This window comes from Rhinolophus sinicus, chromosome 1 (genome assembly GCF_057876585.1).
Source record: "Rhinolophus sinicus isolate RSI-liver-muscle chromosome 1, RSI-T2T, whole genome shotgun sequence".
Taxonomy (NCBI): Eukaryota; Metazoa; Chordata; class Mammalia; order Chiroptera; family Rhinolophidae; genus Rhinolophus; species Rhinolophus sinicus.
In genome coordinates this window covers 80,156,891-80,173,860 of record NC_142501.1, presented here as the reverse complement: position 1 = coordinate 80,173,860, position 16,970 = coordinate 80,156,891, and positions in this window count along the sequence as shown.

Sequence of the window (16,970 nt, the reverse complement as noted above, 5' to 3'; positions counted from 1 at the left end):
CAAGGCAGGAAGCATCCACACTATGCCACTCATGTATTCCTTGCAACTGATTAAGATCGCCTTAGATGTGGGGAAGCTGTTTCTGATCCCCTTATCACAGTATAAAGTAAAACATGCTTGACTGGTTAATAAAAATGGGAGATGGAGTTACAAAGAGGAAAAGTTCACTTGAAAAGCCAAACAAAGACTAAAGTCCTTTGGTCACACCCAAGAAAGTCAGACAAACATATTTTAGAAATAAGGGGTTAAAAGCTCCCTGGCATATATATATATATATATATATATATATATATATATATATATATATATATATATATATTTTTTTTTATTTACCATTAATTATGAATATAACTCAGAAAGAGGGCACTCCATATTAGCTGTCTGAATTCAAATACATAAAACAAACCAAAAACAATGAATGTTTCCAGGTTTAAGTGCCACAGTCTAGGTATGCAATTGCCAAAGGCATCTGTAAAAGCAATTTTTTCCTATGTACAGGGAACACTAAATGAGTTCACTGTACTTCATAAGTTTTTAATATGTATGATGTTAACTTCCCCTTTCATAAATCACCATTCATTCTCTCTAGGTTTTTCATTTATAATATAATCCATTTTGGACATTGTACAAGTAGTCATTTCTCTAAAGTTTTGCTATGACAATTAGAGAGAATCATAGAACATTAGACCTCCATTGGATCTTAAGGATCAGCTAAATTGCCCCCTCCTTTTAGAGATGGGGAATCCAAGACACAGAAATTAAGGTCAGAGCTGTGTCAAAACTGTTCCCAACAATGCTTTTTCCATGGGAGACCATATATACCATAATGGATACAAGTGTTGGTTTTGGAGTCAGGTTGGCAGAGTTTGAACCTGGCTATACCACTGACTAATTGTGTTACTTTGGATACATTACTTAATCTCTAAACCTCAGTTTCCTCATCTGTGAACTGGGGATATAATAATAGTAAGCTGTCTCACAGAGCGATTTTGAAAGTTGTTGATGAAGTGGTTAGCAGAATAATAATCTGCCCTATTACCTTTGTAGTATATCAACTGTTATTCATAATCTCACCCCCATTTGGGCTGTGAGATCTGGAACCAACATTTTCTTCAGGAGAAATTTGCTTGAAAGGAAAGGTTGTTTGAAATCAAACAACAACCATGACAAATTCTCTGTTTCTGTATTCCAATGACTTTTAGTAGAGTGTCTGATATCACTAAATGTCTATTTTTATTCATATCAATCTATATTATCCAGTCATTCCGTAAGATGTTGCATAAGGAATCATGAGATCTTTAATGAGATAGTACATACATGAAAAAAATGATAGAAATAATTAAAAACCACTTACAAATATAAAAACATTAAACATATAATAATGTCTATTTAGTATGGCTTTCAGAAACTTAATTTCTGAAGATTGAATTATTTTGATATTCAATAGGAAGAATATCTTTTGGGACACTTGTTTTTTAAGTAAGGAGACTCACCAACTTATATCTAGCACTTGTTATATCACTCTCAATATTTTTTCTTAAAACACACTCTTCTCTGTGGTTGAAAAGTTCACAAGAGGCCCCTTTCGTTTCTCAAGCTTCACATAAATGGAGTTGTTTCAGGTTGTTGCTAAGCACTTAGAGAGAGTTTGCAATGTGGTTCATTTTAGTGCTGGAAAATTCTTCTTGGTGTTACCCTGACCTCAAGTGGTCTATTTCCTAATGCTTTTAGCAGCGAAAAACATTACATTACATTCAAACCTAGTTTATAATTTATACAGTGCATAAATTAGATAGAAAACACCATCAAGTTTAAGTAGCCAGAGTTTTTCCTTAAAGTCTGAAACAGAATTGTTAGGAAGACCAATTTGCTCTTTGAGTTCATCCTACTCTATGTTTGACTCTCCTCCTCCTCCTCCTCCTCACCTCCTCTCCACAAAGCCAAAGCTGTGTGCTCTGATTGTCCTGGACCTCATTTGGTAGTTTCACCTAATTTATACCTTTATTTTCCATAATGAAACCTATGTACCTATTCCCTCAAGACGCTGGGCAAAGTAGATATATGTTCTCAGTCTCAGTTTCTTCCATGGTAAAAAGTAGTAAGAATAGCTACATCCGGGTTCTGCGATCTGTTCAAATTGTAATAGCATAGTGCTTAAGAATGCAGGTTACACAGGTCAGACAGAGATCTTTTCAAAGTCCATCTAAGCTACATACTATATATCTTCAGTAAGCTGCGTGAGTTTTCATCATCTGTAAAATGGACATAAATAGTGAGATTGACTTCCAGGAGTTGTTGAAAGAATTAAATGAAATACCGCAAATAGAAAACAGCATTGTGTGTAGCACACTTAATGCTCCAAAGTACTAGCTATCGTCACTATCATCATGTAAAGTAAATGGCACAGTACTAGGTATATGTGGTTAAAGGAAATTATTATTTTTTAAATATTAGAGCTATGCCATTTACAAAACTAGGAACCAACTCATACTCCCTTCTCGGTTAATACATGATATGCCACCTTTCAGATGCAACATGATATATGTTAACCCTCTGGTGACACTCAACCTCATTCAAGCGATGGAAACAAGTATGATTTGGTTGGGAGGCAGACCCGCAGCTCAGGGCCCCTTGTGCTGCAGCCACAGGTGGCCAGTCCTGTACTCTGATCACACACCAGGCCTGGCCTGACCGTGGCCTGTGGGGACTTTAGCTATATCACATGTGCTTTTTATTAGTGAGAATTGTATTTTACCTTTGAAGTTCTTGTTTTAAAATCCAATAATACTAAATATTCAGTAATCTAAATTATATATAACTGGTCTAGGATTTTACATTGCTCTTTCTCCTTATGGGCTTTCCAGTGTCTGTGTCAAATACAAACTTTATTTTATATACACTAAATCCTAAAGACATTTATTTTGGAAACTTTTTGGCACTCTAGTTCAAAACAGATGAATATGACCCAATAAAGTGAGGTCTAGTGTATAAATTATGTAATCACATCTCTGAGTCAGCCATTCCACAAAACCTATATTTAACAATAAAAACCTGGTGCGTATACTCACCCTGAAGAGAGAATCAAAATCTATATTACTATTTCTGAAATTACGTGTTAACTAACAAAAAAATTATGTGATTAATTAGACTAGAAAACTCCCCTATATTATCACGTCCTGGAGCTTCACTACCGTGTTTCCCCGAAAATGAGACGTAGCTGGACAATCAGCTCTAATATGTTTTTTGGAGCAAAAATTAATATAAGACCTGATCTTATTTTACTATAAGATCAGGTTAATATAGTGTAATATAATATAATATACTATAATACCAGGTCTTATTTAATTTTTGCTCCAAAAGACACATTAGAGCTGATTGTCTGGTTAGGTTATTTTCAGGGAAACAGGGTATGTACATTAATAGGTTAAAAGTTTTGAAAATTCCTGCTGAAAAGAAATCTGCTCAAACTTGTTTTACCTAGCTGATAACAAATTTAGAATTTGGTTTCATTTAAAGAACATCTACTACCAACCTGAGGAATTATTGTTCCTTGAAACATACTGTGGAGAAAAAAAAATTCATTTAGATGACTAATATAAAAAATATAATGATTTTTTTCCCCCTTAGATTAGAAAAGTGAGCAATATTTGGCATCTCAGCTGTCAATTCCAGCCTCTGGATAGGAAAGGAAGTCCAACATCTTGCTGCAAACTAGATAAGTTACATACTTAAGAGCCTATATTGAAATTTGCATACCTTTGTCTTTGTGGTTAGAGAAGCTAAGGCAGGCAAGGAATTAATTGAAGATAGTTTATGTAGTTACCGAAATTGTCAACCAAGAACTCCAACGTTAAATATAAAAAGCAATTCCTACTAAACGTATCAAAATTAGGTGTAAATATCAATAGACTAGCTAATAGCAACCTATAATGGCAAAAGGTTAGAATTATAGGTGTTGATTGCATTCATCTAAAAACATTTACATTGTTGAGCACCTAGCTTTGGATGTCTAGATGTTGGGAACATGCTACTGGAAAATATGCAATCTCAGTCCTTAGGGATAGTGGCAGAACTGGATGTATTCCATGACTAACAAATCAAAAGGAAATACTGTGAGGAGGTGAACATAGGAGGCTATGGGAGCAACTCAGAGGGGCACATAGCCCATTCGTAGGGGATGGGGTTTCAGAGAAGACTTCCCTAGAACATAGGTTTGCCAGATAAAATAGAAGGCACCCAGTTATATTTGAATTTCTGATAAATAATGAATAATTCCATACTATAAATATGTGCCATGGAATATTTGTAACCAGGTGTCCTGTATTTTTATTTCCTAAATCTGGCAACTTTACTAGGACCTGATGTTGAAGTTGCAATCTGAAGGAAATGAGTCAGATGGAACAACAGAAAAAACCAGCAGAGGTAAATGGACCCACATGTACAAAGATGCAGATTTAAGCACAGGCCCAGTGCCTATGGAGAAGTACAAGTAGGTCACCGTGGAAGAATTAGAGATTTGGATACAGGGGGAAGTTGTAAACATATTTTGCAGTATCCTCTTTCTTCAGAGGTGATGCAGAGCCGTGAGATGGTTTTATGTTTGGTGTTATCAGATTTGTGCTTTAGTAATAGCGATCTGGAGTAGGGCCAGACTGGATGCAAGAAACCCATTAAGAGAGTGCTGTTAGTAAACTTACTGAAAGATAATGGTGCTTGAATTAATATGGTGGCAATGAGGACGAAGAGATGTTAATGACTTCAAAATATAGGTAGGCAGCACCATAATGTTGATAGGTTCATTTCTTGAAGTTGAATTGCTCAGTCACTTATGAGCTGTATGATAATATACCATAGAGGTTAAGAATGAAGATGTTTTAGTCTATTTGTATAAGTAGAGTCTTTTCTGAGCTCAGGCTATCGGGATTAATATGGGCCTAATAATAGTATAGGATTATTGCAGTCTTTCATTTAGTAATACATGTAAAGTGCTTAGCACAGGACTTGGTGGCTGACTGGTAATGAGAGAGAAGATAGAGGAGTAAAGAATACACTCAGTTTTCTGGTGGGGGGTGGGAGATGACAGTAAGGGGGATCAAATATATGGTGATGGAAGGAGAACTGACTCTGGGTGGTGAACACACAATGGGATTTATAGATGATGTAATACAGAATTATACATCTGAAATCTATGTAATTTTACTAACAATTGTCACCCCAATAAATTAAAAAACAAGGAAACAAAAAACAAAAAAAGAAAAAGAAATTTAAAATAACAGAGGATAAAAATCAAAATTAGCCCAGAAATAGGCTTGCACAAATATAGTCACCAGATCTTTGATAAAGAAGCAAAGGTGATTCAAGGGAGAAAGAATAGTCTTCAACAAATGGTGCTGAAAAACGTGGATGTCACATGCAAAAAAAGTGAATATGGACACAGACCTTACATTTTTTACAAAAGTTAACTCAAAATAGACCAAAGACTTAAAAGTCAAAAACAAAACTGTACACAACTCCTAGGAGATAATATAGGAGAAAAATCTAGGTGATTGTGGATTTGGTGATGACATTATAGATACAACAGCAAAAGAATGATTCATGGAAGAAAAAATTGATGTTAGGAATCATTAAAATTAAAAATTCCTGTTTTATGAAATATAATTGAAAGACAGCCATAGAACCGGGGGAACATCTTCACAGAACGCATATCTGATAAAGTACTTGTACCCAAAATATACAAAGAAGTCTTAAAACTCACCAATAAGAAAACAAACCCAATTAAAAAAAAAAAAAAAAAAATGGGCAACAGATTTCAACAGACACGTCACCAAACAAGATATACAGATTGCAAAGTAAGCGTATGAAAAGATGCTCCAGATCATATGTTATCAGTGAATGCAAATTAAAACAACATTGAGATACCACTACAGACCTGTTAGAATGGCCAAAATTCTGAATGTTGGCAATACCGAATGCTGTGAGAATGTGGGGCAACAGGAGCTCTCACTCGATGGTGGGAATGCAAACTAGTACATTCATTTTGTAAGACAGTTGGCAGTTTCTTACAAAACTAAATATACTCTCACCATACAACCTGGCAATCATGCTCCTTTTTATTTACCAAAATGAGTTGAATACTTACGTCCACACAAAAATCTACACACAAATGCTTTAATAGCAGCTTTAGTCACAATTGCCAACACTTAGAAGCAATCAAGATGCCCTTTAGTAGGTGATTGGGTAGACACACTGTGGTATATCCATCCATACAATGAGGAAAAGAAATGAGCCTTCAGACAACAAAAAGACCTGGAGGAAACTCAAATGCACATTGCTAAGAGAAAAGGCTACATACTGTAGGCGTCCCTATATGACGTTCTGGAAAAGGCAAAGCTATGGACGCAATAAATACATCAGTGATTGCCAGAGGTTAAGGTGGAGGGAGAGATGAATAGGCAGAGTACAAAGGGTTTTTAGGGCAGCAAAACTATTCTGTATGTTACTGTAATGATGGGTACATTTGTCAAAATTCATAGAATGTACAACACAAAGATTGAAAACGTTAGTTAATAATAATATACCTAACGTGGTCATCAACTGTAACACATGTACCACACTAATGCAAGATGTTAATAATAGGAGAGGGTATACAGAAACACTCTGTACTTTCCTCTCAATTTTTCTGTGAACTGCAAATTACTCTGAAACATTCTTAACTATTATATTATATTATATTAATTATATTATATTATATACAGGGTGCCAAAAATGTGTACACATTTGAAGAAAGGAGAACTGTGTTAAAATGGTAATACTCAATATATACCAATAACAAAAGATGAATACAAGTCACATTTGACTTCTTCAATTACAAGAGGTCTCAAAGTGATTACCAGACACTTCTGATTATGGCAAACTATTGCTAGAGCAATGTTGACCAAAGTGTTAACATGGCTTAAAATGTGTATACATGTTTTTGGCACCCCCGGTATTATATTATATTATACATATAATTTTTTTAAGCAGAGTTGGTTGGAATTTTATGTTTAGTTTGAGCCTTCTCTGTCTGTTGAGCGTGGGGCTCACCAGTAGGTGACCAGATATATAGCTCTGTTCCTCAGAAGTGAGATCTATGGTATAGATCAAGGGTATATCTAGTAATTACCGTAAAAACACCTACAAAGCATATTGACAGGAAGAAAAGAAGAAGATAGAGTAGAGCACCCAGAATCACTGACATTCAGACCTAGAGGAAGGGTAGACGAGAGAGAGAAGGAAGAGGATGACTAGTGAGTGTAGTTGCCGCAGAAGCCGACATGAAGTCTCCTCGAGCCGGAAGGAACAGTCAGAATCATATGTGATTCTGAGAATTTGTATTAATTTCCTCAGGCTGCTGTAACAAAGTACCACAAACTGGGTGGCTCAAAACAACTGGAATCTATTGAGGGTGAAATCAAGGTATTGATAGGCACTGTAGTTCTGGAGGCTCTCAGGGAAAATCTGCCCCACACCTCTCTTCTATAATAGCTTTTGGTTGTTACCGGCAACCCTTGGCAGTCCCTGGCTTGTAGATGCTCCACTCCAATCTCTGCCTTCATCATCACATGATATTCTTTCCCTGTCTGTCTGTCTGTCTGTCTGCCTCTCTGTTTTTCTGTCTGTCTGTCTGTGTCCAAATTTCTCTCTTCTTATAAGGAAGCAGTTATTGGATTAGAACCCACCCTAACCCAGTATGATGTTATCTTAACTTGATTACATTTATGAAGATGCTGTTTTTAAATAAGGCCACATTCACATGTACTAAGCGTTCAGGCTTTTGAGGGGACACAATTCAACTCACATAGAATTGATCAAAAGAACTGAAAAATGGCCACTGGACTTAGGTTGTCGGTCTTGAAAAAAGTAATTTTCATGGCGTGGTAGCACTCAAAACCCAATTGTAGAGGTTTGAATAGTGAGTCAAGTGAAAAAGTCGTGCTATTGAGTGCAGATATACCTTCTTAGGAAGTTTCAGGGCAAATCTGTAAGTAGTGAAGGAGCATAAAGATTTTTCCCCACTTTTATTGTTATTATTTTTTAACATATGAAATTGGGTAAATGGCAGAAAGAAGTTTAAACATATAGGTGATGCCATGAAAACTCTAATAATATAGGAAGGGATGCAATACAGAACAATGATTAGAATTAGAAAGAAAATATCTTTTTCCCTAAATAAACCAGAAGAGGAAAAAACACTTATGGATATATATATGTGTGTGTGTGTGTGTGTATGTATATATATATGTATATATATATAGATATTTATATATATGTATATATATGGATATTTATTTGTAGATACGGTGGCAGGAAATTGACAGAGATCCTTTAGGATGACTTTGTGTGTGTGTGTGTGTGTGTGTGTGTGTGTGTGTGTGTGTAAAGAAGGTGCAGTGAGGTAGGGGAGCATTAAGGTAAAACATCTGAAGAGTGGACAGGCTTCAAAATGTTTATGGTGGAAAATAGGAAGGTAGGAATACTGTGCACAGGCATATGGAGGGTCCCTTTGAGACCAAAACCCCACATATTTAGTGGAGTTAACATACATTAATTTAGTTGAGCTAATCTGCACACATTCCTGATGTTTTGAAAGTAATGTTCATTTGCCCAACTGGAGGCAGGTGTGATGAAGAAAAAACAGCAGGCTTTTGAAGATATTGGTCAAAGAGTAGTTGAAAGAATGGGCTGTGAAGTTTAAGCTGGATAATAAAGGAAGTCGATGTGGAAGGGAGTGTCAAAAGAAAACGTGCTGAGGTCGAGAGACTGGAGAATTTGATGGTGTCAGATAATAGGCACGTTAAAGAAACTCAGTTAAAAATTTTCAGTAGTGTAAGGAACTGCCAGAGAACAGGAAGTTGTTATTTCAGATTTCCAAGATGGCACAATTCTAAATAATTTAAAGCTCTGGGGTGTCACCCAGGGATATAGATGCCTGAAGTAAGGGAGACGCGAGAGTTACTGGAGTTGATGCTGCAAAACATGAACTAGTTATAATCTGCTCATTAAAGTTTTTTAAGTGTTTTGTATATGACTCAGAATGCAAAATAGAGTTGAACAATTTTAAGCATATATTGTTTTAAAATATGTAGCATCCTGACTCTAAGCAAAGTTGTGAACTGGTGAATTTTCTGTATGACATTCTCTCCTCTTTGTCGGTGTTTCTCATTACTGTTAGCTTGCCCTATCTCCCCCCTTAATGGACCCACACATCCCCCTCCCCCTTGAGGACCCCCTGCGTTTTCTAAACATTGCCCTCATGCTCCTAAAACATCTCTGGTTTTCTGATTGGAAACTATTCATTTCGATACCTTAGATTTTCAAGTCCCCTCAGCTCCTTTAAAATTGCTGGGTCTATAAATCAATGATTCATATTAGTGACTTGAGAGGGAGCAAAGCAGAGAACACAGACTGGACCAAATGTCTGGCCCAAATGTCTGGTCTCACCACTTACTAGCTCTGTGACATTAGGGAATCTTAACCTCTCTGTGCTTCAACTTTCTTATCTGAAAAGGGAAATAAGAGGATCTAGTCACATAATAAGTACTGTTTAAGTGTTTAATAAATACAATTAGTGTTAGTGAATTTATGTTCTTCCCTCACATACAACTGTTGGGACTCCTGAATACAATACTTTAACTCGGAGAGAGAACTTGAATGGAGGGCATTTCAAATCAGCCAGCAGCTAGCACAGTTGATGATCCCCACTTCCCCCAAATCACATTGGTGTGGCGATCTCTTACACATGTGCAGTGCCACCTACTGGTAACAAAAAAAATCAATAATAATAATAAGTGGGTTTACAATTTCCCTCAATACTAATGTTTTTGAAGTTCTGAATTTTAAAAAAATGCATGAACATCTCAGATTCTTTGCTAGCCTGATATCCTTCCCCTTATCTATTTTTGTTTGTTTTCTAAAAGGTAGATTCTGTGAAATAAAAAAAGGAAAATACATACACAGGATAGAAGAAGGAATGGCTTTCTACAAGTGCCTTGAACTGACTAGATTATTTCCAGGGTAAAACAATAACTTTTCATCTGTATCTAAGTGTCCAAATTGCTGAGAGATTTACAAACTCGCTCAGAAAGACAAATGGAACTGCAAGACCCAAGTGTTGCAGGTCCGTGGTAGATGAGCAGCTACATATGGTTTATCAGCTGGGTTTGCTCACGATTATGTCATTTGCTTTAACAGCGTAGGCTAAACATGCACTCTAGGGAAAGTAAGGAAGCTGCTTTCTTTTGCTGTTATCCCAGGGATTGGTAGCTGCTCTCTCCCTAAATGTCACTTAACACTTTAGACTTGAAAAATGGGTTTTAGCTAGGTATGGGCTCCAGGAAATAGAGAATAGATAAAAGGAGAGTAAGGGGTAGATAAGGAGTGGGGGAAAGAGATTATAGGAGATTATGAATTAGGAGATAAATCATTAAAGAAACTCACACAGTGAGTTGAAAGATGTAAATCATAATCAATCTTTTTCTTAGATATTATAATTTTTTTTCAAATTGTGTTTACACCCTTTAATGATAGACTTTAATATTGATGTCTAGTTTTATTTTATATGCTATCATCAAACTGGTTTTATGGATCTCTAATGATTTCTGATCAATTTGTCTTACTGATAATTGATAATTGACTTATGACAGCTGAGAATAAATCCATATGATTTTTTTAAATGTTGATGACATTTTCTTTGCATGGAAAAGCTTAAATTAGAGATGCTTTCTTATCTTACCTTTTGGATTTTATTCAGGTGATCAGATTCAACAATCTTTGCCACATATCTGTGAGCACATTAAAAAAAAAAAAAAAAAAAAAGCTTCTGTTTAGAGGACGAGGATAAAGGCAATCTGCCTCCAAAGGGGTTTGTTTGTTAATTGCTTTGGTCCACTTTACAAGGTCAAATCCATTCTCCTAATGACGAATCTCATCTGTTCTGGCAGAGAAAGAAATGTTTTCTTTCACTTCTACGTGTGGCAAGAGCTCATTCATCTCAGTGAGTTCTGAAGAGAAATCTAGCTACATCAGAGAGAGGAGTATTCAAAGGGCAACTGATGGCCAGGAAGATATATGGAATTCACTTTCCTGAGACAGACATTCAAATGGTAACAAGTGATAGAAAACAGCTCTATATTTCAGCATGATGTGTGTTCGCTCCTGATGATTAAACCCCCTGTGAGCCATCTGCGTTTAATGGGTTAGAACTACTTTGTAGCTGCAGTTTTTTCCTTCCACTGCTCTCTTATTTATTTGAGAGGAGACCGAACTCCACTCTTTAAAAGTTAAGCATGTAAGAAACCCTGCCAAGAGAATCAGAAAGAAAAGGCAAATTTATAGCCTAGTGTTGTTTTAAGCATTTAGTAGTATAAATAAGAAGTGTAGATAAATGTGTACAAGTAGACGCATAAGTGACCCTCTGTTTATCTCAGTTACATTATTTGCCTAAATTCCAGAGCAGAATTAACCCAATTAGTTTACATAATGGCTAATGCTGTCCCTCAGCTGAGCTATTAGGGATGTGCATAACTGATGCTAGACGGGGGATGGTGTTATTTTACTTATAAGTCAAGCCTTGGGGACTGTGGTTTGTATCCAGTGATTCTTGCAGATAAAAATCAGAATCCAGCAGGGAAATCACTGTACCTCGCAGCAATGTGCACTATTGGTGTTATTAACACAATTAAATTCAACTTCTGGTTTAAAATGCCAGTGATGATAATGGCTTTCTATATGTGGCACTGTCTTACCCAAGACATGTCACATTTTACTAACATCTCATTATTTTTCTCTGACTAAGGAAAGTCGGCAGCCATAAGCACTCAATAAATATTTGCTGAATTGAATTGAACTCTGAGAACCGAGAGGTGAGGTGGCACTGATCATCAGTGACACATCTGGGATCAGAATCATGATTCTGTTCTGCCAAATAGTGATCTCAGCCAAAGATAATGGAGATATTACACGAAGAAGTTTAAATCTAAGCATTTTCACACAGCGACAAAATGTTCATCTGAGTCATATAATTACATGAACCTAGAAAGTTCTCTCTTGCCATTTATTTTCACTCTTAATACATTGACTAATTTCAGGGTTTTCCCTCTTTGTAACACCTAGCTATGTAGTGATCTTAAGTTTTTTGTTGTTTTTTTTTTACTAAGGTATTTCCCTGAATAATCCCTCCTGCGTTTTTTTTTTTTTTTTTTCCCTTTGAACCAGAAAACATATCTACAAGGGGAGGCTTCTTAGGACTTTAAAAACATCGATCAATTTCACAGCTGGGAATAAAGGGATCTAGATAAGAGAGAGCAATTCCTCCATTGAACCTCTGTTTATAAAAATTAGGCAAGGGTTTTCCTATAGAGTGAGACAAACTTTGGCCACATTAAGGCAAACAAAGAGTTAAATTAAAGACACAAAAGCAACACCCAACTGCTGCTGGTTTTCTTTTCCCTTTCATGGGATAGGGAGTATTTTTCCTGTAATGACCTCAGAATCTTCTGTCTTTTTCTTGGTCAGAGATCAAGGGGTATACGAGGGTGAAACCTTCTTCTTATTGAACTTTTCTATCAACTTTCTGCAGATGTGTGTTTTGAAGCTATACTTACAATTTTTCCATTTTTTGGTTATATATTTATATAGAGATCATATTAAAATATGAATGCTATCTTTTCATATTAGGCAAGCTTCAGCAAATGTCATCCATCTAACTAAACTTAATATTCTTTGAAGACAAAGGTCATGGTTTGCATTTATTCATAACTTCCATGGCTAGCATAGCACATTATAATATTATAAGCTAAGCACATATTCATTGAATTATTTGAGAATAGAGAACTTGAAAAACATTATTGAATGAGACAAATTATTTTTCTGCTGAACCTGAGAACTTTGGTCTAGTTAATAAAATAAGGAAAAGAAATATTTAAAATTAGAGAAAAGTTGTGGTATGATGTAAATAAAGAAAGGATAACACATATTTTAACTGGCACAAACATAGCTATTTAGGTTCTCTTTCAGAGAAAAAAAGATAAAATGCTATAGTCTTATAAATTCCTATTCATCTTTCAACGTCTGGCCATAAATGTCACCTTTTATCTGCAGTTTTCCATGACTTATAAAGGGTTGAATTAATTGCTCTCTTACCTGTTTTCCAATAGTATTTTGCTTGAGCCACTTCCATGCCATACCTTAATTATTTATTGTACTCCTTTTGTTCCCCCAACTAGCATGTTTGTTTCTCTAAGGTCTTAGCACAAAGGGGGTTCTCAATAAATGTTTGATAAATGGAATAAAACTGAATTTAAATATTAAAAAATAAAAAGAAGAAAAAATCTGACATTGACTCAATAGGAAGAAAAAATAGTCTATTGAAAAAAAAAACATTTCATTTAAGTACTTCATGGACTTCATAAAGTATTTTCAAATGCATATTTCAATTATTTTTCTTCATAGCTTTAAGGAAAGCCTGCAGGATAAGGAAGGCCGAAGGAAAGGCTTTGGACTTAGCAGTTCCATACACTCTCTGGGCACAAATTTCCTCATCTGTGAAATGGAGATGATAATAATACCCATTGTTACGAAATTGTGAGAGTCAAAGAAGAAGATAAATGTGAAAGTGCTTTGCGATTTTAAAGCTTTATGCAACTTCTAAAACTATCAGTGAGAAAACTAAGCCTCAGAGGAAGTGAATGACCCACCTAGACCTTTAAAACTAAAAGTGGTAGGAATAGGATTCCTACAGCCATACTCCTCCCCAAATGCCTATTCCCTACCTACTGTATACTGGCTAGAGTGGTCCTCACTACAATGCCTCATTCATTTATTCAGCATGCTGGGGTTGCCTGTTTTAAAAAGTCCCATTCTCTTTCAACCCTACATTCTGCCAGTGATGATAGTCTGATAATCATGTACTCTGTTTTACTCCTTCCATAACATATGACTATTCTCTAGGGTAAAAACCAATTTAATTTGGAGAAATGACCCTGGTGCATAAAAAGGGTTTCTTAATCCTTTTTGTGCTATGGACCCCTCTGGCAATTTAGTGATCTTGTGAACCCCTTCTTCGACAATGTTTTTGAATAAGTAAAATGCATAGGCATAAGAGGGAAACGAATTACACTGAAAGTCAGGTATCCAAATATTTATGAAACTAATTTTAAGGTGTAGTATTATCTGTGCATCTTCATTGATAGAATAATGAGATCCAGCAACAGAACTAAAAACTTCCCTAATTTTAAAGTAGTTTGAAAACTTTTGAAAAATTTTGAAAACTCTCCTAATCAAGTGATAAACTAAAAGCATAATTATTTCAAGGTATCTAATAACTAACACATGTAAAATGAGAAAAAAAATATATCTGTTCTATCAGTGACATTATCACAGGTACTGCTATTCCTACTGAGATTTATTGTCCATAGTCATAAATTTTTTAAATGCTACATTTCATTCTAGGGGTTAGTGGAAATAAAGATCTAATTACTTTTCCACCTCAGTTTATGAAGCCTCTGAATTCTATCCAGATACACACCTTTCCCTACCCATTCCCCACTCTCCACTAAGCTATGAACCCTACGTTACTGATATGGAGCGATTTTGAGCATTTCAATCTTTTCATGTCCACCAATAGGACTGTGTAAGTAGCCTGAAGGGGGCTCCTTATGCCTTCTACTGAAAACCTGTTATGTTTTTACAATGCTGGCAATTGTTCTGGAATACAGTAGCTCTCTCTTATCTGTGAGGACACATTCCAAAACTCTCAGTGGATTCATGAAACTGCAGACAGTACCAAACCCTATATATATATGTTATTTTTCTATGCATACATAGCTATGATGAAACTTAATTTACAAATTAGGCACAGTAAAGAGATTCACAATAACAAATAATAAAATAGGACATTGCAATATATTGCATCACACAAAATAAAATGTATGTGAATGTGGTCTCTCTCTCTCTTTTTGGTAACTTACCTGATAGCCAAGGTGGCTACTAAGTGACTAACGGGTGGTAGTGTACCCAGTGTTGACACACTGGACAAAGGAATAATTCATGTCCCAGGCAGGACAGAATGAGATGACAGCATAAGATCTCATGATACTACTCAGAATGGTATTTAAACCTCAGAATGGTATTTGAATTGTTTATTTCTGGAATTTTCCACTTAATATTTTCAGACCAAGGCTGACTGCGGGTAACTGAAACCTTGGAAAGTGAAACCGTGGATGAGAGAGGACTACTATATTCTCTTAACTCTTTAACATGTATGTTAAGGTAAATAGATATGGGGAACTAGTGCAAGTATACATTATGTGAAAATGCATGAAAAACTTCTGTATGTAATTTCTTGTATTTTAAAGTCAGACATGCTATAAAATAGTGTCATGATGAAATATTCAAGTGAAGTTATTTATTTGCCCCTTGGACAAAAAAATGCATGGTGGTGAAAAATTCTAAGGCTAAGAAAAATAGGAAAAGCTTCTTTCAATTCCCTATTATTGTATTTAATAAAACTGAAGAATTAGCTAGACCTTTTCTTGAAGTCTTGCTCACCATTTTTGCAATACATTTCCAGGATAAATGATGGCAATATGTTTTAAAAAGGAGAGTTATTAACACAAACAAAAAATCTTGTTTTTGCATTAACTATACCTTGTAAAACCAATATTGCTTTTAATCTATTTTTGAGGTTTGTGCCATAAATACTAACTCTACTGCTAAACATTTCACCTCCAATTTTTAAATTTGGATCATTAGTGACATTACTGTCGAGCTTGTAAAAAATATATGACTTATATGTAATGTGACTTAGTGGATAAAAACAAAAGTATTATATAATATAAAATGTTATTAAATAAATTCCTTACGAAAAAACATATTTATATTCAATGCAAAATATGAATAGTTATCAGGAAATAAATGCCTGTTGGAATTTTAAACACCTAACTTCTTAAAGCAGAGATGGCTTAAAGTTAGCAATTATATTTTAAAAACATAAATATATATAGTTATATCCTAATCAAAGAAAAGAGAAGTCAACCGAACAAGGATTTTAAAAATAAAATAATTTCCATATCTCTCCTAAAAACTATCTGGCAACATAAGTGGTAATTATTTGTAATTAAAAATTATATCTAACAAAGACCCAAGATGGTGGAGATAAATGCTGTGCTTGCCTCATGCATGAACACATCAAAATTACAACTAAGTTATAGAACAATCAACGTGCAGAACCATCTAAAGTGTAGCTGAACAGAAGTTTTATAACTAAGGATATAAAAAAGAAGCCACGTTGAGACTGGTAAGAGATGAGGAGATGCAAAATGGTCACACACACACACACACACACACACACACACACACACACACGGCAGTTGAAAATCAGGAGACATATCTCAGTCACAGAGGTTCTCCATGAAAGTTCCCCACACGTCTCAAACCCCCCCACACATACACCAGGCGTCCCAGCAGGAGCACTAGTTCCAGAAGGAGCCCCCACAATATCTGGCTTTGAAAAAGTGGGGATTCCAACCATCTGAGTGGGACAGAAGGTGGCAGGAAACCCAGACATCATCTCAAAGGGCATACGCAGGCACTCACCCTGGGCTCCGGTGGAGGACTGGTGACTCTGGGGGTGTTGAAAACATTTGGCCTGAGTTGTGTAACTTCAAGGCGAGTACTGGAGGGACAATTCCATTTGCCTGTGTGGAGCCTTTCTCCCGAGCAGCCGACAGGCAGGTGCCATCTTTCCTGTGTTGAGCCCGCCCCCACAGGCCAAATCGGAATCTAATTGGCCTGTGAGCTCCACTGCTCCATCCTGCTGACTTACTGAAACCTTGCCTCACCCAACATATTTACCATAGGAGGCTTTATCAGCAGCTGAACCTTACAGAAGCCGGCAGGTGGCAGCCAGCCTCAGAGTGTTCTGGCTTTTTGTG